Below are 25,573 nucleotides of genomic sequence, written 5' to 3'. Positions count from 1 at the left end.
CTTATCTGAGAACCAGAGGGAGATGAACCACAGCTCTGGCAAGTCTTAAGGTCTTTTTCTGTTTTCTCAGACTTAGGTGGAGAAAGGAGAAGAACGTTTCAAGTGCTGCAGACAGACAGTGGCTCCCAGTGCATTGAACAGCTGACTGGGGTCTTTACTGTAGACTCATTATATAAAAAGAAGATTGCCACAATCAGGACGGCAGTCAACACGGATAAGAAAGGAAATAAATCCAACATCCATTAGAAGCAAAAGTACAGAAGCCTGTTTTTTAACAACTATCCCATCACCCTACAAGTCGATCCTGAGCTATGTGCTTGGTGACTGCTGGACTGTAACACCTGATGACAACTGATCAGACATCCTTTCAGGCAGAACATCCTTTCATGGGCATGCTGTTTTGGGAATCAATCCCCTTAAAGATTGTCACTTTTCCAAAAAATGCTTAAGAACTTAAATATAAATCTTCCTCTCCTACACTTGGATGAAACCAACTAAGAGCTCCAGACATTTGGCAAGGAGAGAGAAATTAGACAGAATGATAATGATCACAAAGGTTTTGTTTCGGTATGAAGTCAGGAACCAGGATTAAAAAAAAAAAAACAAAAAAACAAACAAAAGAACACATATCTTGTATTTATGTTGGCAAATACAGGAATCACAGATATGAGTCCTCACCCCTTATGAAGTGTAAAGGCAATAACAGCACAGGACAGAGGCTGTAATACTCTCTGAAATGTTATGGGGTCCTAATACCTGCTCAGATTTCATGCTGCTCGGCATAGACGAGTATAAGATGTTCAGGTCACAAAACAAGCACTATAGCCAGCACGGAAATCGATAAGACTGTGCCTGAGAGCAAGTCCTCACTGTAGAGATAAATAACCACCGCAGTGGCTTCTTGGAAGCTGGAAGGGAACTTCTGAAGGAAAGCAAGCAAGGAAAGGAGAGACTGGGACCAGCTTCTGGCTGTCCTACTCCCTGTTTGAGTCGCCATCTTCCGATTTGTAACAGGTTTTCTGTCCACATTGAGGGTACAGATTGTTTCCATCTAAGTCAAAGAAGCATCAGGATCATTCTCAACAGAGATCTTCTTGCAGAGAATGACAGGCAGTATGTGCTGGGAAGCCAGTTTTATTTCTAGGATTCTGCACTGGGTCAGATGACCCTGTTGCTTCTAACTTTTATTCAAAAGCTAATTTAATGCCTACTTTGGTGGTTCTGTGGCCATATATTTTTTCCGAGGTCAGCAAAGTGAAAGAAGATGCTTCAAAGACCAGTCCTGAGCAAGTCTATAGGTGCAGTTTCACCTAACGTAAATCTATGAAGGTATCAAGGACGCATGAACACGTGTTTTACTCTGCTCTCAATGTGCGTTAAGACCTTGTCCCCATGCCAATACTAGCACTTTTCCTAATATATTTTTTTCTTTCTTTCAGTAGGGTCTGCCTGATCACAAGTCTATCTTGAGTGCTAGTGTTGTGTCAAAAAAGATAAGCCCCCTTTCATAGCAATGTATTCTTAATTAGCTTAAAGGTGAACACACCCTGATTTAAGTTAAAGACCTAACCTAATTAACATCCTGAAACTAGGGTGTGTGACAGCTGAATACTCACTTATGTGACTGTCCGCACCATTCTAGTGTTGTCTCAAGATACTTTCTTCTCAAGCTGTTCCATAGGTCATGCTGGCTCCAAGCAGTTTTATATGGCCGCTCAGTAAACTGAATCAAAGAACCAAGCCAACTCAAAAATAACCTGTGATTTTCCATTTCACCCTTGTGGTTCACAGTGACCATGCAAAGGTGTGAGGGAACTATTTGAGCTGGTGTAAAGCTGAACTGTGCTCTTCAGGAGTTGCTGCGGTGGGTGTGAAGCATTGCTTTGCCATAGCAGTTCTCAGCCATAGTGCTTCCATGGTCCCTGTGCTAGAAGACATGTGAGTAAAAGACCCCTACAGAAAGTTTAGCACCAGAAGAGTTTTTTTTAATGAAGATATTGCAACTGGTTTATGACCCTTTTATGCCACCCAAATGTTTTCAAGGATCCCAGAACTAAGCTTCAGAATCACAACCATTGCATGGCTTTAATTAACTGATGCTTGTACAATACACTGAACATAAACAGTGTATCTCTAAATGCTAATTGTTGTTATTGAACCCCCATGCTTCCTGGTGCAGTAATAACCTGTACAAAGCCTGACTTACTAGTGTACAAGATCCAATTGTGTATCTTCCTCAAGGGATATTTATCTTCACAGCATGATTGCTAAGATAAATGCTAAAGTTTAAAATTCAGAAGTGCTTACTTCAGGGCATTATGACAAGACAACAAAAATATAAACTTGACAGAAGAAAAGCTTATGCATATAAATTATGTGTCCTTTTAATTGAAATATATTTCATAATAGATTTCATAGCCAGCAGATTATTTTTCAAGGCATTTGTTTGTTGTTTTTTTTTTCTTAAATAATAATAATTTGTAAAAGGCATATTTTTTGCTCCCTGTAGCTTTACAGAAATATAGACGAAAATTCTTGAACAGCAGAGCATTGCAATTTTAGCCATAATAGTCAACATAACAATTAGAACAGTTTGTTACGAGGACAGGGAATAGGACTGTCTTCAAGAAATGCGCTACGGCGAGTGCTGTTGACTCACTGGCGGTGCACAGTGCTTCTTTTCATCTGAAGGGGAGCAATGCCACACAGCAGCTGTTGCAGGAATAGCAGCCAGAGGAGACATTGTCTTCAGCAATGGTAAGCCAGGCCGAGAGGCTTAGCTATTTTTTTTTTTTCCTTTTGCATGTTGTTTGTTTTCTTCCTTAGCAGTGTTGTGATTTAAAAAAATAAAATTCTCAGGGTGTCCTGTAACCCAAAAATAAAGTTTCGTGCATGTTTTGTGGCAGTGCAATTCTCTCGTGAGCTAGCCACCCGGGTCCTGTGGAAACAGAACGGATTTTGCCTGTGAGATTAAAAGCACAGCCAAGAGCTGGCTTTAGCATGCGGAGCCTTGACCCATGTATTTTCCGTCTACATTTGCTGACTGTTGTCCTCCCTATAACATAGGTTTTCAATACTCACTCTGAAAGTAAAGCGGTCTGAAAATGAGCTCTTCTGGTAGCCTCAATCCCACATGTACCCTGCCTGCTCTGTTTTCACCCAAACAGGATAAAACAGGAGTGCTTAAGAGATTTCTCTAAATATCCACCTGTGTTCCTAGGTAAAACATATGGCGAAAAAGTCAAACTGCACTTGGGAGTAAGTTTGGGTCAGCACTTAACTGACAGACATCACCCAGAAAGAGAGAGCTGTCAGTTCTCCTTCTAGAAATTAAGATAAATTAGATCAGCAACAGCCCTTCAAGCCATTTAATTGAGGAGCTCTCTGCTTTTGTAGCTGGCAGCTCCCCCTCTTTCCAGAGGTGTTTTTTTGTCTAGTCACCAAGACACATCTGCAGTTTTAATTAGTGTGTTTGTGTCTCTGTTGTTTTTCCTTCTGTGTGTAGCACACTGAGCACCAACATGTATTAGGCCCTTTAGAATGAGCACATTTGCTTTAAATGTAATACCACCGGGCCAAATTCTTGATTTTCAGTAATTTCCCTGTAGTCCTGCAAACATCAGCAGGACCCTTCAGATTCACACTCCTCTCGCTGAGAACAGAATCTGGCTCAGGGTATTTGAAAGCCTCATTTTCCATGAAGCAGCCTCTCAAGTTGCTTGGTGCTCTCATTTTTACCTTGTTAGTGGCAAAGTTATTTTTCAGGCTAGTTTTACCATTGTAAGCTGTAGATCCCAGCACAGTGGTGCATGCTCGAAGCTGTTCTCACCAATGCAGAAGCATAATAATAACAATAATAATAGTAATAAGTATTAACAATAATGAGGGCAATAATAACACCCAAACAGCTGATTCACAATAAATCTTGATAGCAATAAATCTTACAAAGACACTCAGGATCACTTATTATGAAGACAGGGAAATTGAATGATAGGGAAGTTAGTTGCCTGAAGCCACACGGAGAATTATTATGAAAAATGGGAAGACAAACTTAATCTCCTGTCCTGCGCTCTGTCCACAGGACAACAACAACTGTCTCTCTTCAATGTTGGGTGCAATTCTGTTATTACCTACCTTTTTCTTGATTACAAAGTAAACAAGCAACACTCCAAACCCAACAAACAACACAAACAAAACAAGACAGAGGATGGTCAGAAAGACAAATATATTTAGAAAGCATTTTTAACTGCCTCAGTGAAGGATAGTACCAGATGCCTTAGGATCTGCGGACAGGTGTACGTCCATACCAGATGATGTCTGTTGAAGGTATGGCTCTTCCTATTCTCAGATCCAAAGTCTAAAGCCTCCAGATTTCAGATTATTATTTCAACTGGAGGTAAACCTACAGGTAAACTGGGTGTTAATCCTTTGCCGCAGAGTGAAACCAGTCTTCACCGGCTGAAAATTTGATCCATTCACTGCCAACAAAACCATTATTTGTACTTTTGCTCCTTAGTTCTCTCCTGTGGTTTACTGAGCTATACATCTGTCTGCTAGTCTGTTTTACACTTCTGTCTGACATTATAACAAAGAACAGTAATAAAATAAAAATCTTGAAATGCTAATGATCATCCTTGTAAACAAATACTACAGATTAATTGCAAAAGGAAAAAAAAAACACAAAACAAGTGTCTGGAATTTTTTAGCAGTGAAAGATCTGACTCTGAAAAAGGAAAGAAAAAAGGGTTAAAACAGAGTGCTGATGATCTTTCAGAAACCACAGATTTAATTCCCAACACTTCTGATTTCATTAAGAACTGCAGCCTTTTCCACTGGCAGCACAATTCTTGAGCTTGACAAATACAGATGGGGAGGATGGTGGAAGTGGTAAACTCCAGAAGTAGCACTCTGTCTTCTAAATCAGGAGGTCACACCTTCAAGTCTTGACTGAAGAACTCAATCTTCCCCAATCGCACAAACCCTGTTATACAGGTACTTGCTTATATGAGTCCCTGAGTGACAGATTAAAAAGCTCCCTCCTGGTGACTTGTTCCCAGAAAAAGACACAGTGCTCTGGGAAAAAAAGAAAATACAAAAAACCTCATCAGAATAATGGAGGGGAGCTACAGCATTCCTCAAGTGCCATGAAATAACCTGTGCCTGCAAAAGGCTTGAAGCTGGCAGTGTGGGGTCACAGGGAGAATAAAGACTGTTTCACTCTTTTGGCGCTAGTAACATAGCTACCTATTTCCTTCAGAAATCAGTATTAACTCTTTCTGCATCCAGAAGCTGGTACCATTCTGCAGCCACAGCATCATGATGCTTGGCGGAAGGAAATTAGGGTGCTGAGTTTTTGTTATTTGGAGCATATGAATGCGTTGTCCAAGGCACTTAGAACAGACTTTTGTTCTCCCTGTGAGACACATCCCTGGGGTCTAGGGACGTGGCAGCATTCAAGAAAGGAAACAGAATTCCCTAACTCTCAGGCCTCCTGATCCCTAAAACAAACAAAAGCAATTAATGGACTTCCTTAATCTACGCTGGATGGCTTTTGATTCTATAGTTAATAACAATTATCTGCAAGAAAAAGTAATTTTGCAGGTCAACTCTTTTTTCAGTTTCTGTCTAATTGCAGTCTCTCCTCCTCCAAAGTCACTTCTCCTCTGACTCTTTAGGACTAGGATTCTTCAGGTTATTTCAGAGAGGAGTGACTGTTTTATTTTGCATGGATTTGCCTGTGTGGTATTGCAGTATGCAAATCTTGCTGATGTTTCTTCAGTTTGCAAAATATTCACTCAAGATTTTGAACGAACTGGGTTGGGTCTTATCTGAAAACAAGAGTAGAAAGAGCAACTGTCTGGAAGGCTGTCCAGTCAAAAAAGAAAAGTGAAATCACAAAAGGTAATCAAAAGGATAGCCATTAAGTACATTTTTATCATAGACATTGGTTTCCTTACATGCATCAGTATTAATTGTTTTTCCCCAATTACGCTTTACTTGCAGTTGTCAGGATGAGCGAATTGTGCTCAGTGTTACGATACAGGACAATTGCGTGAATAATCTGCTAGGTGTTTTAAAGCAACTTCCTTCAGAATTTCTTCTGCCAGATCTTAGCATCACACAAGAGCTTCCAGAGTCTCACTGTGGTATCGGAACAAAAAAGCCGATGCTGGTTTATGATTTGGCTCTATTATCTGTACCTTTTGGTTGCTCTCTAGTAAGAATGATACAAAGTCAGTGAAGATGTTGTTTCCATCACACATTGTCATCACATCCATAACTTCTTCCAGCAGAGGATCAGTCCTACTTTAAAATACTTAGCAAATTGACTCCAAATTAGGCAGCTCTGCCTGAAAGGCTGTATACTAAGACTTGAAAGCCTCACGAAGATCCAGTCAGGCTCTCCAGAAAACATTTAGGATTTTATCCTCCTTTTTGGCACAGAAATTAAACAAAGAAACTCGGTTTTTACTATCAAATGTACATGTGGTCTTCTTGTATCTGTATACATGCCTTGCAAAGTTTTCACAATCAAAAATAGATGTTCTGAAAGTTCTTTTTTGACCAAAAAATGTATTGAAAGTAAAGGAGATATCCTTTCACCTTGTTTTGAAAAGGTTTGGTTAATAATTTTCTATTTGCATATTATAGCTTATATACAGTTCTATTTGCATATTATAGCTTATATACAGTTCTATTTGCATATTATAGCTTATATACAGGGACGCTTTACTATGGATAGGAATATATTATTTAATTTCTAAAGCATACACATCCCCTGTTGTGTCATCATAATAATAGCAGGGATGAATGACATCTCCATTAAGGTTTCTCACGTAACTAATGAAGATAAGACTTGCAGTCCATAGCTGGTGTTTCAATGGATGAAATTTGTATTGGTGGCTCAGATAATGGTTCCACCATGTTGTGCTTTGTGCTGTTACATTACTAATGTAATGAAAAATGCAAAGGAAAGACTCAATCTCTGTGACAGAGAAGGCAGGGAAATCCATTTGGAAAAATGCGTTGCAAATTACGTTAAGACTCTGGGGCTACATGTATGTATGTTTTTATATGGTACTCAACATATGCTCAATGGAGATGCTTTTAGCCAAGAAGGGCCTTTTCAGGATCCTTGCACGATTTCCTAGCGTGGCAGTTTCATAGGCTGATGGGAGTATAGCCCTGCTGGATTAACAGATGGAACAAAGGTGCTGCGAGGAGAAAGGAAAGTCATACCTTCCCCATACCACCAGGCTTTCTGTGCTGGAGGGAGAATTCATCCTTCAAAGGGCAAACGGCGTATCTGCAGGCAAGAAGATTTGCAGAAGAAACAGCTTTCAAGCTCACTGGAGGTCCTTGAGAGATGTCTCGGTGCCTCCCTTGGCTTCATCCTCTTTTTAGCGTGTGGCCTGCCTTTCTGCTCTGTCGCTTTATGTTGCTCTCCACCAAGAGATGACTTGTGTCTATGTCTGAGGCCTTGTACAAGGTCCTGGTTCCTGAGGCTATGAAAACATGAATATGCATAACCTGCTAACAGATCAGAGTATAGCCTAGGGCTGGACATGGAGAGGGGGAAGACAATTCTCAGTTTCGGCTTAGTGTGTAACCTTGAGTTATCAATTTACAGCCGGATCCAAACCAGCATATTTGTATCCAATATATAATTAATGTGATTTAGGCACTTAGAAACATTCCTGTTCATGGAGCAAGGCACATGCTGAACTGTCCAGACACAATATTGCTCCAGTCAGCAGGCCACATAGCAATGTTAATAAAATGCTGAGCCTAAGCCAGTAAACCTTACTAAGGAGTGAGATGAACTATGTGCAGCACTTAACAATCATGATAAAAGGGCTTTCACAAGGAATATGAGCTCTCAGTTCTGCAGAGCAAGTGTAATCACCTTCGAAGTCTACGTGGCCATATGAAACAAGTCCTTTTTTTTGAGACAGATTTTGCTAAGGCTCCTAAAGTTCTGCTAGTGTTGAGCTGATGTTGCCATAGAATGATGCTGCTGTCCTGGCTGAGGTAGCTCGTGAAACACCAGAAGCTATCCAGGACTCACAGATTCGGTATCTTAAATCCTGAAAGGCTTTGAGATGGGTGGTGCCATTTCTACACATTGGCAGTTACTGTACGTATCCTTTATAGCACTATAACGACACATTGTCTGCAATCCTCTCACAAGTTGCCACAGATTCTATGTTATTCCTGTCTGTTTGTCCTTCATCTGTCATATCCTGCTTTTCAGCTATGGGGGGTCAAAGTTTGAACCAGGGATACAGGAACGAGTGTATCATTCTTTTCTCTCCCCTCTCCTCATGGATGCTTTTGTTTGTTTTGTTTTGTTTTGTTTTGTTTTGTTTTGTTTTGTTCTGTTCTATTCTATTCTATTCTATTCTATTCTATTCTATTCTATTCTATTCTATTCTATTCTATTCTATTCTATTCTATTCTATTCTATTCTATTCTATTCTATTCTAAACCTTTCCAGCTATCTAGTACAGACTGTCAGTATTCACTCACAGTCTGAGCCCAACTTTCCCTGCTCAAGCGAAATGACCATGGGGATCGTAGGCAGTATTTTCTGCATCAGAGCTTGTTGTATTTTGCTTTAACAGCTTAATTTCCTTTCCTGAAATCACTCCTTGCATTATTAATCTGATGAGTTTTAAAGCAGGCGTTATTCTTCTGCCTTTTGTGGTGTTTTGATTGCATTTATTTCTTATTTGCATTACAGCAATGGTGCCACAATGAAGAATAAGGCCTCACTGCCCCGTGAGCTGTATGCACAAACAGTGCTCCTGGAACGAGTTACATTGCTCTGGTTTTATAATACAACTAGACTCCTTGGGTTTATATCCTGCTAATAGGATTTTTCCCTCAGGTCAGTTTAGCACACACTGTAGAGTTATTTCTCCTCTCTTCTCTAACATGGGATGAAGTCCATTTCCTAACATCAGCTAACAAATACCGTTTTATTGCAGGATCGTAGGATATCAGCATGGCTTTGAGCCCAACTTCCCTCTTCTTATGGCACAGAAGAAGTTCAAAGGCTTTGCCTCTTTTGTGTCAAAGATATGTTTTCTTCAAAAGCATTGGAAGTGCTAACTTGTCTTGTGCTGACTGTGAGAGAGAAGAAAAATGAAAACATTTGTGTTTCTGTGACTCCTAAACAGAATTAATACAGTTTATTAATCAAGCTGTATCATGCTGAAAATCCAGTGCCAAGACTAAGCTTCCCCATCAGCCAATAGTGAGCGGTAGGTCCACTTCCTAATGGCAAATCACTGTAAAATATCTCAATTCCTTTTGAAAGTGGTAGTGTCTTCATGAAGGGAGCCTACGTTACTATATTAAACATCAGATTTTTGGACGTTTGTGCTTTAGTGAGCTGAATTCCATCCTAAAATATTGATAACTCCTTGGAGAGAGTATGTAAGGAGAGCAATCAGCTGAAACCCTAAAATCTTTTGAAGTATTTTAAATTTTGTGTGGTTTTGAAAATTTCTGTTAATGATAGATTGTGCTTGCTTAATTATTATTCTAGACATATGGATGCCAGATAAAGAACAACAGTGTTGTATACCTCACAAAAATTCCAAGTAAACCAGTGAAAATCGAGCCTTGAAGTGTCATTAAGTGCTTCTACTAAAATGCTGGAGGCTTTATGACATTATTTAGTCATAACTCTCATTAAATTAATGTGCAGATACCTCGCTTCAAAAATTGTAGCACTATATCCTCAATTTGTGTGAACCAGTAAAACTCTGAGGATAACTGATGTCTGCTAATTGATGCTCCCTGAACATCTAGCATAAAAATCTATAGGCCATGACCTCTGGAATCATAGAGGTGGCAGAATTTGTAGAAAAGTTCGTTTCTCAAATAACAGGGTTTTTTTTAAATCCACGAAGGAAGAAGCACCAAGATACTCAGAGGTGAAATTCACCTTTTTTAGTCTTTTCAGTCCTAAAACTGTTTCCTTTATGTTCAGCCAGTCAGCTGTGGAAAATTGCAGAAGGAATATAAAACGAGGAGGCAGGAAAAGTGTAACATGCTATTACAAGCAAAAGTCTTGTGTCACGTAACATAGCTAAACCTTCTAATCACAAACTATGACAAATCATCCCTGACACCATAGCAATTGAGTTGGTGGTGGTTTACAGGGCCTCATTCATCATTAAAGTGCACAAACTCATCAAGTTTTTGTAGCTATCTCAGAGCCAAAGGAATTGGATCAGTTTGGGAAAACTATCTGAGATTATGCTATTTGGTAGTTTTCTTTTGGAAAACATGTAGCAAAACTCTTTTTTTCTTAATAAAATCTTGGTCTATTCTGTTTGTGTATCTAAGCTACATCTGTAGAATTTTTCATCCTTCGGTTACTACTGAGGAGCAAAGAGGATTAGGAGAAAACCTTCATAGAACATTCTCAGCAGGTTCTCAGTGCTATTCACTTTCATGGTGTATTACTCCTTTTCTGTCTTTACAGGAAGAAAAAGTTAGTGTTTTTTTGGTGGGTTTTTTTGTTTGTTTGTTTGTTTGTTTGTTTTTTGTTTTGTTTTGTTTTTATTTTTGTCTTTGTTTTGTTTTGGTTTTGTTTTTGTTTTTAAGTTTTGTTTTGTTTTGTTTTTAAATGTGCTCATCATCAGGTCTCTAAAGCTTAATCTCCACTGTTGGCTAATGTGTCTGTGTCAGAGCAGAGCAGGAAAAGATTGCATCACCCTGTTGACATGCCTATCCTGAAAAAATGCTTGTAGCAGATGCAATGATGCCAAAGAAGTGATTTTGTTGCCTTAGCTTGTATAATTGAGGGAGGTGATACAGGAAGCAAACAAAACGCTCCCCTTTTCCTTTTGGCATCTCACCAGGAGACTGCAGATATTGCTCAGTAGTGCTGATGTAACACCAGAGACTTGGCATGTTTAGTGCTTTGTATGACAACGTGTTCCGTGACTGTAATTCTACCAATATATCCAGATCAGCACATCCATTTAGATTTGAAGCTTTTTAATTGGGGTCTTCTGCTCTGTGGTGGTTGTTTGTTTGGAAGGTTTTGTTTGTTTGTTGGTGTTCTTATTTGTTGTTATTGTTTGTTTTGGTTTTTAACACCTGGCAATTCAGTATCTTGATCTTTTTTAAAGGCCCTTGTTGTGCAATTATTAAAAATAACAATAGTTATTCACAATGGTAACAATAGTCACAGGTGAATGTCAGTAACAAGGGAAGTTTATGGTTGCAAATTGCCAATCAAGATTTTGCTTCTCCATGTGTCTGTGAGTGGCTGTAAAACTGGTTTTAATAGGAGTAGATTTGGTCTTTTGTAAAATTAATGGAAAATTTTCAAGTTACTCTTTGTTTCTTTCCAGATAATTGACTCCTAGACCTTATGTCGTGCATCACCCAAGCTCAAGCCCTCACGTATCAAGACACCCTAGGGAGATTTTGTAGAACCCGTGTTACAATGTTATTTCCTTATATTTTTTGTGTCACTAAGATTATCTCATTATCTAACCCTAACCAAATAAAATGTATTGTATATAAAGGCTCAGCCCACTCTTACTTGGATTATGCAACCCTGCCATCATTGTCCATGGGAAATGTGCCTGTGTATGGCCTAAAGTCCACAGCAAACTTCTTTGTATCCTCTCAGTTGTTGAGTTTAATGGAGTTGTTATGAGACAACAGAGATACTGTGGCATTAAATATAATTTCAAAGTCTTTTCATCTTCTCTGGCTTATTTTTGCCTGTAAGAACTACACGCTCGGTCTTTCCTATATGGTTTTCTCACTTTCTTTTGTGTATGAGTGTATGAAAAGAGAAGTTCTTTTTTTCTTTTTAATCAAATATTCAAACTAATAGCAGGTTACTACTGCATCGTCATACAAATTTAGAGAAGAAAAAATTAAGCTTCTGGTTACAGCACTACTGTGAACAGAATCTACCTACACAAGCACTGCTGCCCCTGTATTCCTTAGTAGATGTGGTGTTCTACTTTATAGCATTATTTGGTGATGATACACAACATACAGTTGCTTTTTTTTTTTTTTTTTTTTCTTTTCCCCTCCATTTCAATGCTTTTTCATTTGGAAACTGATGTTTTGTTTGCTGGCCTGGAAGCACAGTGCTCTGTGGCATTATGTCTCAGTGTGTTGACAGCGCTGTCACTTTGAGTTTCCATCACAGATTTAAACTAATAAGGCAGGAGTAAAGATTTTGAGCTGTGACTAAACTTGGGCAAATACCCTGAAGAATTTGCTGAAAATTCTCACATACATTTTCATATAATTTCATGTAGGCTGCTGCTGCTCCCTTCACAACAAAGTACTGCAAATAAGCCTTACTAGCACTTTTATCATTTTAACAGAAACTCATTCCCTGAAACACCCAGGCCTTCTGCTACCTACTGCATTTTGCTGATGGAACTGTTACATTACCTGCATTTTATTTGCTAGATATACAAGCCTTGGCACACCTAAATGTTCTTTCCAAAAGTACTTTTTTTTGCTTTCCCTTATGCTTTGCTGAGGGAGGGGAAATATTTCCCAATGAACACCTGAAACATCCTCCTCCAGCTCTACTGAAACTGGAGCAATGTCCTGCCAAATTTGATACTGACCCGCAGGCCTTTCCCCGGTGTGTGCAAAGGCAGCTCAGTTTGTTTGGCTTCTCTTAAATGAAAAGGAAATATTTTCACCTTAAAGCTGGCAGATTTTTAAAGAAGAAAATTAAAACAAAACAAAACAAAACAAAACCCCAAATCTTTGCATCCAAACCCCAAATTTTACATCAGGAAAGTAATAGTTGCACTAATGTCATCCAGAGTGGATACTCAAGGCAGGGAAGAATTTGCATCTTTTCTCATGAGGACTTCCAGGTCTTGCCAGACTGGAATTAATAACAAGTTTTACACTACTGGCTTCTATTCCATATCAGTTGGCTTCTACTGGGGAAAATATATATATATATATATATATGATTCTTACAAATAAGAATAAAAAACAGATAAAAAGACATTTCTCAGAGATAAGCTGTTAACAAGTAATAGGCTATGAAGTCTTGAGACATGATTCTTCATATACAGAGTAATCACAATATTAAAAAAAATTAAAATATTAAAAGTGTTTTTAAACTGTAAGTATTTTTGTCATTACTATAAAAAAAAACACCTTTTTTTTTTTTTTTTTTGCAATGGTGTAACATGCAATCAAACACCTGACAAATTGATGTTTCCATGCGTAGTGCTGCTTAAAAGCACAATGTGTTTCAACACTTACTTGTCTCACTTCTATATTTGAAATAAATTCTTCTCTTCTACCATAGGCTAAAGATGTACAAAAACCTTGAAGTCACAATAGGTGAAAGCATAAATAAAATAATAGGAATGAATAAACTGATGCATAGGAACTTCTTTTCTTTTCCTCTAGGGCAAGTTGTTTGTTTGTCTTCATCCAGATAAAAAAGGATGATCTTGTACCTAATGTAGACTGTCTTTTTGGACACTGCTGCATGGTGCTGTTCCTTTGCTTCTCACCATGTATATAAATATGATAAGAAACAAATTAATTTATTTTTAATATAATTTATGTTATTATATTTTTATTCTTCCAAGCCAGGTAGGCTGATATTTCATATTACACAGACTCTTTTTTTGCCTAAGATGGAATAAATTAAATTCTTCTAGTGAAATGAGGAAATAAGGTCAAACATTCCCGAGCTCCCTTTTTCTGAGTCCCCAATTCTCTACCATAACTACATTAAATTCTACAGAGAAAGGTCAGAGAATTTCATCCTTAAATTTCAGACCTTTTGATTACTTACTTGTGTTGGTATTTCCATCTGCAGTGCTGTACGCTTATCAAAGTGTATTTCTTTGCCACAGCTGGAACAATCAAAATTCCTTTTGTTACTTATAATAAATAAATTCTCAACTGTAAAACTGTCCTCAGGGAAAGTTCATTAAAAAAAATAAAGAAAAAAAATGCCAAGAAATAAATGGTTACTCTGATTGCACTTGTTTTGATATAATATGCAAAATTTAATTTGGCTTTGTTATATTTGAGACACACATGGACACATTCACCAACACACATACACACATAGTGTGAAAGAAAAAGCTTGAAGAGATGCTTTATTAGCAACAGTATTTCAATTTTTTTATTACTATTTTATTACAAATCTTTATGTTATGACCCTGTTCAATGCATGTACTTCGCTGTTTAGAGAAAAAGAAATCTATTATTATTTACATTATTTGTGGTTAGAGGCTCCAGCTGCTTTCTAGGGGTTTTTGTGCTAGGGATTGTGAAAGATAATAACAGGCTGGCTTTGCCAAGTAGAGTTTAGCCTGAATAGACGAAACATGGGTAGAAAAGCAGAAAGGCAAAATGGCCAAGTCAGGGTTACATAGGTCAGTAGCAGAACTCAGAACCTTCACTTGCATCCTGTAATTCCCAGTCTAATCTCATACCCAGAGAGTTGCAAAGCTTTTTGAGATGTCACAACATGGACTGAGCAATGAGCACAAACTGAAATACTGGAATGTCTCTCTCAGAAATGGTTATACTCTGTTTTGAGAAATCATTCTTGGTTTGGATGTGGCTCTGTGATCATTGGTACCTGGTTTACCAGATAATTAAGGAACAAAAAAAAAAAAAAAGAAAAAAAACAAATAAGAAAGAAAATAGGTCTGATGTTTGCCTATGTGTTGTGAGTCTTTCATTAGTAAGTATCCATCGAATTCTAAATGCAATTTCCATTGTCAGAGATCCCTAAATCTCAAGATTGTTGGGATGTCACTGAGTGTCTCCAAAGTTTTACTGTTCTTTATCCCACATATTCTTTTCTTCTAAGCATCTGCGGTCTCAAACACATACTGTCAGTTCTTAAGTTCTGTAACTTGGATGCTATTTCTGGTTCCTAGGGTGTTCGTGTATTTGTTCTCCTCAGTAAAATTTGTGCAGAGAACTGAATCCAATCCCAAATTAAGAGGGAAGCAAACTGCATACTTCTGTTTTCTGGATGACTGCAGCAAAAGTGGGCTTTTATGCTCATTATGACATCTTTCTACCGCTGATACTTTAAAAGCATTGAGCACTGATTGCTTTGTTTTGTTTTGTTTTGTTTTGTTTTGTTTTGTTTTGTTTTAAATAAAGGACTCTGAGACCTATATTAGGATGAAAGCACCAAAATCAAGGCAGGGTATGCTAAGACAGGATATTCTGTCTTCAGCATTTTTTCAGTAGCTGCAGAGGTACTACCTGTTCATACCTGTTCATCTCACTGTCTTTGGGTACCTCCTTGGTCTTTGTGTTAAGATCTGTGCTGAAACAACTAGCATGTCTTCTACAGAGTACAGGAATAAAAATACCTAAAACCCCCACTTTTTTAAAATAGAGGTAGATAACTTTAAGGAGGCTGATGTTCTCATTTGCAGGCTTGTTTCTGTGTGCGGGTTTAGCAGTTGCTGCAAAGTTCACGTTTGTGAGGTGGTCAGAATCTTCAACTTCACCCTCTATATAAAATTTGCAGGATGTCCATCTCAGCAGTATTCAAACACTGTGACATCCAAACTCTCAGATGCAAACTTCTAAAGTATGATTTGATATCATGCAAAGAGTCAAAATGCCAAAGGTACTGAGGTCTCAAATTTCCACAGGTGACAGAAGAATTAGCAATTTAAACATGATTGGGGGTACCTACCTTTGGAATAGATCTCTGAGAATTAAAATTGTATTCATTAGGAAAAAGAAAGAAAGAATTATATCCAAGCATTTTAATTTTATTATTTTTCCATCACATGTAATATGCAAGACTTTAAGCCCACAGTAAAAGTATTGGCAATCAAATAAAAAATTAATAATCATAAAATAAAAAGGGTAATGATAACATTTATTCTAATAAGCACATGGTTTAAGCAAGTGAAATAAAAGGAAGCAATTGCCATTCCTCAACTCCATTACAAGGGTAAGTAAGAGGGGAGAATGGAGTGATTGCAAAGAAAAAAAAAAGCCAATTGTATTACTAGAAAAACATAATGTCAGTGCTTTAGAAAACACATTTTCTAAAGTTTTAGCAGGCTTAGCCATCAATAAATTTCAAGAAAAATATACGCTTTATACATGTATTTTTCTGCAGCTTGTCTGCATTTCTGATACATTGTTTAAATGGGTTCCGCCTGCCTTAATAAGGCACATCATTTGAACAGAAACCTCACTGTGTGATAACAGGCAACACATAGCGAAAAAATGCCTCAAGGTTTTTTCCTTGCTATATTTGGCTCTCTGGGCTAAGTCGATTTGAGTTGGGCTGATTATAATAAGCCAGAAAGTCACTACGAACTAATTATTTTCTGTTCATTTATGTGATTAATGGTGAAAACTTGGATAACTTTTACATATCTTGAGTCCCATATAATTAATCATCTTGAACTTTACAAAAAAATAAAAAATAAAACCCTCAAGGTGCCCCTGGGTTTTCTTCCAAAGCATTGGAGTTTCACTGGCATTAGCTCATGCAACTGACAAAACCAGGGGATGTTTTGCAAAGAAGTGACATGTTTGTGCGAGTGCTCAGAGGACACTGCTGAATTTCTTCAGCCACCAAAAGACTAGGAAATTAAAAAGTGTGGTAGCAAGTAAGTTATTGGGTGAACTACTGACAGCGCTGAGGGAACAAGAAATAGGACCTGTCCACCGGAGAGACTGTGTGGCTTGGAGGAACAAGTATGGGGAAGACAGTTGTTTTGCATCAGTTTGTTGCCAGCCAAACCAAGCTCATAATAAGTCCAAATACCGAAGCAAATGCCAGCGTGTGAGAAAGCCAAAGCACCCTCTTCAGATGTCAGGGTAAAGTGCTCTACTTTTCTTCTACTTCATTCTTATTTTACTTGTTGTATAGGTAGCCTTGAAACTGAAATTTGTGCTTGAAGTGTAAAATAAGGTAAAAGTTCCACACTATGTATTTATTTGGGTGACTACCTTTGTTTCCTCTATGAAGACTGAATTCACAACAGTAGGTGAATATTGCAGTTCAGGAAAGAGAAGCAGTCTCTTGAACAATGACACAAAACACCAAATTGCAGCTGTGTCTAGAGGCACAGATGTGTGTGAGAGGCTGGCTTAGTAGTGGGACATGCAAGTCCTACATCTGGTCCTATGTTCTGCATCACAACAGCTGCAAGAGACAAAATGGGAATTTTGGTTTAAATACATTTTTGTTACAGAACCCTTGTGATTTTATTGACAGTGCTTGGATACACCAGATGATTTTTTCTGACTTCCATAGATTTACTCTTTGCAGTAGTAGATGGTAAAACCTCTTAAATAGCAGCCCCTTTCGCTGCCCTCGCAGGAGGTCTGAAATAATTCCATTTTTCATTCAAGAACTAAAAATTGACTAATGTAGTGATTAGATTAGGAACCTGTCTTACTTAGTCATTAGAAGATTTGAATTTCTTGTTGCCTAAGCCAGGCTTACGCACAATCTGTAAGTAGAAGGTCCCCTGTCCAAATCCTGGGAGAGTAACTGAAGATGGATGCTGTAATTATCACTTCATCCCAGGTCAGGTCAAAGGCAGTGTCACCACTGTGGAAGATCAAGGAAAGCTATATCTTGCTGTTGTATAGGTAAGCAACATTCATCTTCTGGGAGATACTGTGAAGGCACTCCTCACTTCCATTATGTTCCCTAAAGGGAAGAGTCTATGTTCAAAAACTTCTTAAAGGTTTGTTACAAATGCAGACTTTGCAACTACTTAGTCTTGATGATCTATTTAAAAACCTGCTGTGATTTCAGATGTTTGAAATGAAGATGTCCAGAAGCAGCTGTGGCAAGCAGCTCCTGCTGAAGGACAGCACTATATCTGCTACCACTAATGTCCATTTGACATGGGTTATTATGTGTTCCATTTTTGAGATGGTAAGGTACATATTGGTCCAGGCTGGACCATAATCTCTTGCACAATTTCAGTAAAGAAAAGGAAAGAAAAGTTGGCGTGCTGGCTCCTTGACAAATGGCTCCTTTTGTCAAAGTCGGTATCTTCACGAAGGAAGGCAAGGAACAGAAAACCTGGTGAGAGAGCTAGCAGATAAGCATGAATTGACAGTAATTACTTGGAGAGGGCCTAGCAGAAATTCTCTGTGATCATACTTCTTCAGGGAATACATTAGAGGATCATCACATTGTGCTGTAATTATTACACCCTTCCCAGTAATTCGCTTTGCCTCACAACTGAATTAGCCACTAGTGAAAAGTGACATTCTTTTGTTTAAAAAGCATGGGGAAGGGAGATTGCCTAAGGGCTGGAGCAGGGGAATTTCTGGATAAAAAAACATATCTTTGGCTAGAATACTGGCTCTTCTCCACCTTTACACAGTACAAGTCGAAGATACTGAGTAAATGTAAACATCTAAATGTCAGTTACACTAGATTCCCTTTATAGTCCTTATAGGTTCTCTTTATAGTAAGAAAAAAAAGAGGAACTCAAGGATAAGTTTCACCTCACCCTAAAACAGCTCTCTGAGACAAAGCAGACAAATCATGCCCTTGTTCTCTTCACTGGCTACACAGGGTGTCTCAATGACTAAGTCAGATGTTGAAGGCCAAAATTTGATAGAGTGAATCTCACTGTTGACTTCTATTGGCTTTAGATATGACCGCAAGTGTCTAGGGACAGCCATTTAGAAAAAAAAATTTAAAAAAAGTAAACATGTGCTCAAGATTGCCAGTATTAAGAAAAAATATTAAGAGGCATCCTCACCACAAAGGCACACTTCACTTCAGCTTTTTTTGGTAGACCAGTTTTTAGGCAATAGTTTTCACATCTTCTCAAACATAGGCAATCTGCCTGGGTGCACATGTATGACTATATCTCAGTCTTTTGCCGCTGTTATAAAGACTCTCCAGCTTATATTCAAGCAATCTAGTCTTGTAGGTGGTGGCAGCCTACAGAGTTCTCATGAAGCAGAGATTGCCCAAGACTGTCGTTGCTCTAACTGTTCCAGTGAGTTTCTTCTCTACGATGAACTGTCATTCCTGATGGCCCCAGTGCAGATGACAGAAACTATGGTGTTCTGTGGGCTGAACTGGTTTTAGTCATGTTGATCCTCCAAAGAGACTGACAGGTGGAGAAGGGACGAGGACAGAATAAAATGTGCGGCGGAGTAAGCGATTTCAGACATGGCAGAGGACAGCTTGAGGTAGTAAGTTTAAGGTCAACATAAGAAACGAGAGCATTGGGGGCTTTGTGACTTTGTCTCTGCAACATTCTTAGAATCATAGAGTCATTTTGAATGGAAAAGACCCTCAAGATCACCAAGTCCAACCATTAACCCAACACTAGCACTAAACCATGTCCCTAAGAACCTCATCTACATGTCTTTTAAACACCTCCAGGGATGCTGATTCAACCAGTTCCCTGGGCAGCCTGTTCCAATGCCTGACAGCCCTTTCCATGAAGAATGTTTTACTGTTATCCAATCTAAACCTCCTCTGGTACAACCTGAGGCCATTTCCTCTTGTCCTATCACATGTTACTTGGGAGAAGAAACCAACACCATGCTACAGCCTCCTTTTCAGGTAATTGTAGACAGCAATAAGGTCTCCCCTCAGTCTCATTTTCTTCAAGCTAAACCCCCCAGGTCCCCCAGATACTCCTCATAAGGCTTATTCTCTAGACCTGCAAGCCAGAAACCAAGTTTGAGGACAAAATTTCAGCTTGAGTCATCCTGAAGTCTCTTTACAGAAACCTAACCTGGATGCTCAGGAAAATCCTCAGCTGAGTCTTTCCTTTTAATGTGGTCTTTAGAGTGTATAGTGCTGTGTATCAGGCCTGGCAGTGTCTGCCTGTTCCACCTGGATATTACATGACCAGTGTAAAGTAGATATAGTGGCCAAAGTTCTTTCCTTGAATTGTCTCCAGATTGTTGTGTTAAGGATAGATGGGATTTGTAAACAGTTTATCCTCAGGCTGAATTTACACCACTGAGAAGGCAGAACAGACATGCCCAGGTGAACCACCTGCAGTCCATGGATCACCCAAGTGGGATGTGATGCTGGTAAGCCCAGTCCCTCTTCCTCTGCCCAGCCTTTCTCTCATGCCATTTTCAACCCACCAGAAATATTCTGTTCATCTTGCTAGGTTTCTAACTGCAGAGATTTTGGCTGAGGTGGAGTTAATTTTCTTCATAGTAGCTCATATAGTGCTAAGCTTTGAATTTGTGACCAAAACTTGTTAAGGCACACGTGTTTCAGACATAGTTGAGCAGTGCTTACACAGCACCAAGGGCTTCTGGTTCTCACTCTGTGCTGCCAGTGAGTAGGCTGGGGGTGCACAAGAATTTGTGAGGCAACACACCTGTTTTGGCTGGTCCCAACTGACCAAAGGGATGTCCCATACCCTGTGACACCGTGCACAGCAATATGTAGCATGGTGAAGAAGGAGGAAGAGGGTGTGTTTAGAGTTATGGCATTTGACTTCCCAGGTGACCGTTAAGTGTTGTGAAGTCCTGCTTTCCTGGAAATGGCCTCCTGATAGGAAATGGTGAATGAAATCATTATTTTGCTTTTCTTGTTTGCACAGCTTTTTCTTCACCTATTAAATTGTCTTTATCTTGACCCACAAGTTTTTTCACTTTTGCCCTTCTGATTCACTCCGTCATCCCATTGGGAGTGAGTGACTGAGTGGCTTTGTGGAACTTAGATGCCTACTAGCTTTAAGCCACAACACTAATCTACTTTCAATAACCCGGTTATTAACTACTCCTTTTTGTACACTGCTTATGAAAAATGTTTTTACTTTGATGTCCTGGTGGCAAGTGATTCAGACTTGTAGAGTTATATTAATCCCAGAAATGTACCTATTCTGGGATTTAGACTTTGTACAAAAGCAGTTGGGTCATCCTATGTCTCGATCATCTTATTCTGAGATACACATTGAAAGCTGTTGGTAGTGACACCTGGAAATGCCACTTCTAAATTGTTGGTGTGTGCTCTGTCAGTCAAAGTTCTTTTAGATTCACAAGACCACAGGATTATTTTATTCAACCTGTCCTTGTCCAAACAGATTTGTGTTTGGAGATAACAGTATCTAGCCCAGCTACTTTACTGATGTTCCACTTCAACTATTCTAACAAGATAAAGCCTGTGTAGTCACCTGGGCTTCACTTGTTATAAACCTGAGATGCCCATAACACTGGAAGACTTGAGGCAGGCCTAGAGACAGCACCAAAACAGTCTGGGCACTGCATTGGGTCCCAAATGGAACCAAATGGTGATTCTAAAGACCCCGACCCTGTCAGCCTGTGCACATGAAATTTTTATGGTCCCTTCCTGTTTTGATTGTAGCAGTCCACTGGCACCAGATGAAGGCAGCACCTATTTTATGCCTATTATTACTTAAATTGGGAGATTCGGAGGGGGAGCAATGCTACACGAGGGTGCATGCGTTACTTTGGTGATGGTGTTTTATGGAGTACCTCAGTGTGCTGGGTTAGCTGAAATCCAAGTAATTTGCTATTCAGTTAGAAACTCTCCTTGTTAGTAGTTAGCATTGTCTTTTGTGACCATGGTGACCTTACTAATGCTTACAAATATATAAAGGGTAAGTGTCAGGAGGACAGAGCCAGGCTCTTCTCAGTGACAACCAGTGGTAGGACAAGGGGCATTGGGTACAAATTGGAACACAAGAGGTTCCACTTAAATTTGAGAAGAAACTTCTTCTCACTGAGGGTAACAGAACACTGGAACAGGCTGTGCAGGGGACTTGTGGTGTCTCCTACTCTGGAGACATTCAAAACCCATCTGGACACATTCCTGTGTAACCTCATCTAGGTGTTCCTGCTCTGGCAGGGATATTGGACTAGATGGTCTTTTGAGGTCCCTTCTAATGCCTGACATTCAGTGATTCCGTAATTTTGTTTTGAATTTAGTTAGACAAAGCTGAAGTTTTTTTCAGTAGCTTTCCTGTGTTCACGAGCTGGTATGAAAGGAATACGAGAATTCACTGGTACCTCGGCTGTTGCCAAGAGAAAACAAGGACTTTCTTCAGCCATCCAATTGCAGGTGCGAATTGGTAGGAGGAGGGCACAGATGGGACAGTACCTGAATTGACATCCAGGCTGATCAATGAAGTATTCCATACCTTGAATATCACCTTCCATATATAAACAGGAAGTTGCTGGGGATGGCCCTTCTTCTTTGATGGCCGCTGTCCATGGGGGTCCTGCTTGCTGCTCCTGCTCCCATTGCCTGAGGCATAACTTCCCTACATCCATTCATGATCTCTGTGTTTTGCAGGACTAGCTATGCTTACAGTGTCCACCCTCTGGTGTCCTTTTCTGGGAGCCTGCATTCTGGAAGCTAAGTTTTGCTCTCAATAGCTTTATACATTATTATTCACTCTATTATTATTCTGTTCAATCTATTTCAGTTTCAATGCACTAGTCTTTCCTCCTTTTCACTTCCTTCCCCCCGAGGAAGGAAAGGTGAGAGAGAGTGGTTGTTTACTGTTTAGCAGCTATCCAGGGATAGATACCAACATTCAGACTAGATTTACTCCCTGATATCTCTTTTCTGCCCAGCACACCTCCAGTAGAGAGGGTAGAGAGCTTCTTCCCCTGACCTTCTTTTCCCTACCTCATGCCACACTTTTGCCTTCACAGCCTATAGCTGAGTAATTAGACTAGTATATTATGAGGCAAAGATATGAGTTTGCTCAGATGTGTTTGCTCTTAGATGGAAAAGAGAACTGAGCAGACAGAAATGCTCTAAGCACTAGCTTATCCCATAAAAGTGAAGTTTACTCCTACTTTTCGCCCTCTGGAGAAGTTCCACATACACACTCCAGGGAACTTTCAGTGATGTTAGTAAGGAAATGGAGCCATAACCTCCTTGCAACCAATATCAACACCAAACCCCCATCTGATAGGGAGTATAATCTGTTTTATTAAGTTTTAAGTCAATGTGTAATGGACCCAATCTCCAGTAAGCATTATTTGTTATAGCTTCAGGGAAGTTACCAAGGCAATGCTGATTTATACCAATTGACAATCTGTGCTGGGGGAAATTCTGATGTATATTGTGCATATTCTCTATTTGTTATTTATTATGGTTATGCATTTTATTTGTTTTATACAATTTCAAAATGCCAATAAAAACAGAATTTTAAAAAAGTTTGGGTACCATCAAATTGTTCCTTGGCAGCACTGATTTTGCAATACAATTGGATTGTACATTAATGTTTAATTTCCTTTTATTGTATTTTTACCTGCCTTTTTATTATATGTATATTTATTATTGTGAAATACCTTGGGATGACTTTATCAAGAAATGTGCCACATAAACAAAACTGTATCGATCTGATAATAAGCAGAACAACAATCAAAGAAGTGAGATATTTCCTAATAAACTTGCATATGGCAATACAGTGTTAATGTAGTTTTTTAGCTTTGTGTTTTTACTGGCTAAAAGTTATGGGGATGACAAGTTACTACTCCCTATTGGATCTTTGATTGACAACTTTACTTCCATCAGCCCTCTTCTACAAACTGTGGTAGAAGGGTTTAATTGTGTTTGTAATTAATTGGATTTTAATCAGACTGTATAAAGAAATTGCAGAAGGGTTTTTTTTTGTGATTTTTTTTTGTTTGTTTTTTTCTTTTTTTTTTTAAGTGGCAAAAAGCTCTCTCTTTTAACATATTGCTGGGGATGCAGAAATATTCATTGCTACAACAGTTTGAATAGTGAATTAAAATGCATTCATGATTCAATACAAAATTGGTTAGATTAGTTAGCATTTGAAGAACAGTCTCATATATTCCAGAGGAAAGGAAAAAAGAAAAGGAAAAAAAGAAAAAAAAAAACAGAAAACCCCAAACATGAATCTTAGTTTATTTTAAACCAAATGTCTATCTCGTTGAATTGAGCTCTCAAGAAAGGTATCTTCCAAGCCCTTTAAATTGCTTGTATTGAAACTCGTAAACATTCATTAATAATGTTCTGTGGGAAATAATTTTCTACTCCTTTTGCATAACGTTGCAGCATCTATTGAAATAATATTTTGCCATATCAGAAAGATAAATCCTAATAAGGAAGGCAATTAAAGCCAAGCAGAGAAACAAAAACTTCCATAATGTTATCTCTAAGTACCAACTGGTAATGAATTGAATGCAGAAATCTACGTGGGAGTTCACAGTCTTTTCAGTGTCTTCAGGATCGGGATGAGTGGGTTGGCCCTTGTTCCCAGATTCACTACTTCTCTGCCTCTTCCATCTCCCAAGTCTTCACTAAATCTGGGTCTGGAGAGTTTTATGCATACAAAACGGCTGACCTAAGACTTTAACGCATCTGGGTAGGGAGACATTTGCATGCTACAGCAATTATATTTAAGCTATTAAAAAGAACAAGGAAAAAAAAAAAAAAAGCAAGGAAGCACAGAAGCACAACCAAGGCTAACAAGTGTCTAGCAGCAGAATCACTAGAAAAATATGGGTCAAGTGCCAGCACCACCATTGAGGTGCCCCCATCCTTTTTATAGGCCATGCTGTTGGGCCTACTGAGATTTAATGACTTGCAGTGACCGACCCATGAAACATTTAAATAGTGGAGACTTGGGCCAAGGACTGTTGTTCAAGTTTTTAGAGTTATTCTCCACAGTAAACTTGCACTGGTCAAAGGGAATTGACAGCACAGTAATACACAAATGGGACTAACTGAACTGTTTATATGTGGACGAATGACTGAAATAATCTCCCCAGGACTTCTTTCTCTTTGCACCATAACAATGTGATCTTGCGCCATCTACTATCGTGTCTCTCCTCTTGCTTTTGTTACATCAAGCACCTTCTTAAAAGAACAGTGTTTGTGGGGGAGAAGCATTGAAGTAGATCATCACAGCCTCATTTTTTCATATTTTCTGTCAATCACTTAAGTCATAGCAGAGAAAAAGGTACAGGAAAGGAATATTAACAAAAACAGAAATATGAGTCATCAGACAGTGCTATGAAATCCGGAGTGCCTCAGACTTAGGACTCTGCTTTTGCAACAGAGAAGAAAGGAAAATTCTCTTTTCATACACAGTTATCCCATGTTTGCAGACCTAATTAATTAGTTGTGCCTAAATCTATCTATCTATCTATCTATCTATCTATCTATCTATCTATCTATCTATCTATCTATATTTTTATCCCCCCCACAAGACATTTAACCAAATGTGAAAGTCCTTGCTGAAGTTTTATACTGCTGCTTCCAAGCTGTTCCCTCTGTCACCTTCACTGCAAAGAAAGAATGACTCTTCTGTGAAGCATCCCCAGTAGTGCATGCTTTAAGGTCACCTAGGAAAGAGTTAGCTGTACATTAAGTTATACCTTGCTGATAACAAGATGGATTTAGAAAGTGATGAGAAATGGCAGGGTACACATGTACATTAAAGCAGATGACAGGAAATTGAAAACATTACTGTAACTTATTAAACATTGATTTTCCAGACATTCCTTGATATTGTTTGACGAAAACAAATGTTAACAGTAACAGCAGCAGAAACAATCAGAAAGGAATCTGGTATCATTT

General features: G+C 38.8%; 1 long non-coding RNA gene across 1 annotated transcript; it reads left to right on the top strand.

The window, feature by feature from the left end:
• The first annotated feature begins 1,491 nt into the window (after window positions 1-1,491).
• On the top strand, window positions 1,492-25,573 carry LOC110357405 (uncharacterized). Its single transcript, XR_002411048.2, has 4 exons — window positions 1,492-2,757; window positions 8,744-8,890; window positions 8,991-9,266; window positions 11,376-25,573. It is a non-coding gene; the product is annotated as an uncharacterized LOC110357405 (long non-coding RNA).

Source organism: Columba livia, chromosome Z (genome assembly GCF_036013475.1).
Source record: "Columba livia isolate bColLiv1 breed racing homer chromosome Z, bColLiv1.pat.W.v2, whole genome shotgun sequence".
Lineage (NCBI taxonomy): Eukaryota > Metazoa > Chordata > Aves > Columbiformes > Columbidae > Columba > Columba livia.
The sequence above is the reverse complement of the archived record's forward strand: the minus strand, read 5'-3'. Positions and strand labels throughout refer to the sequence as shown.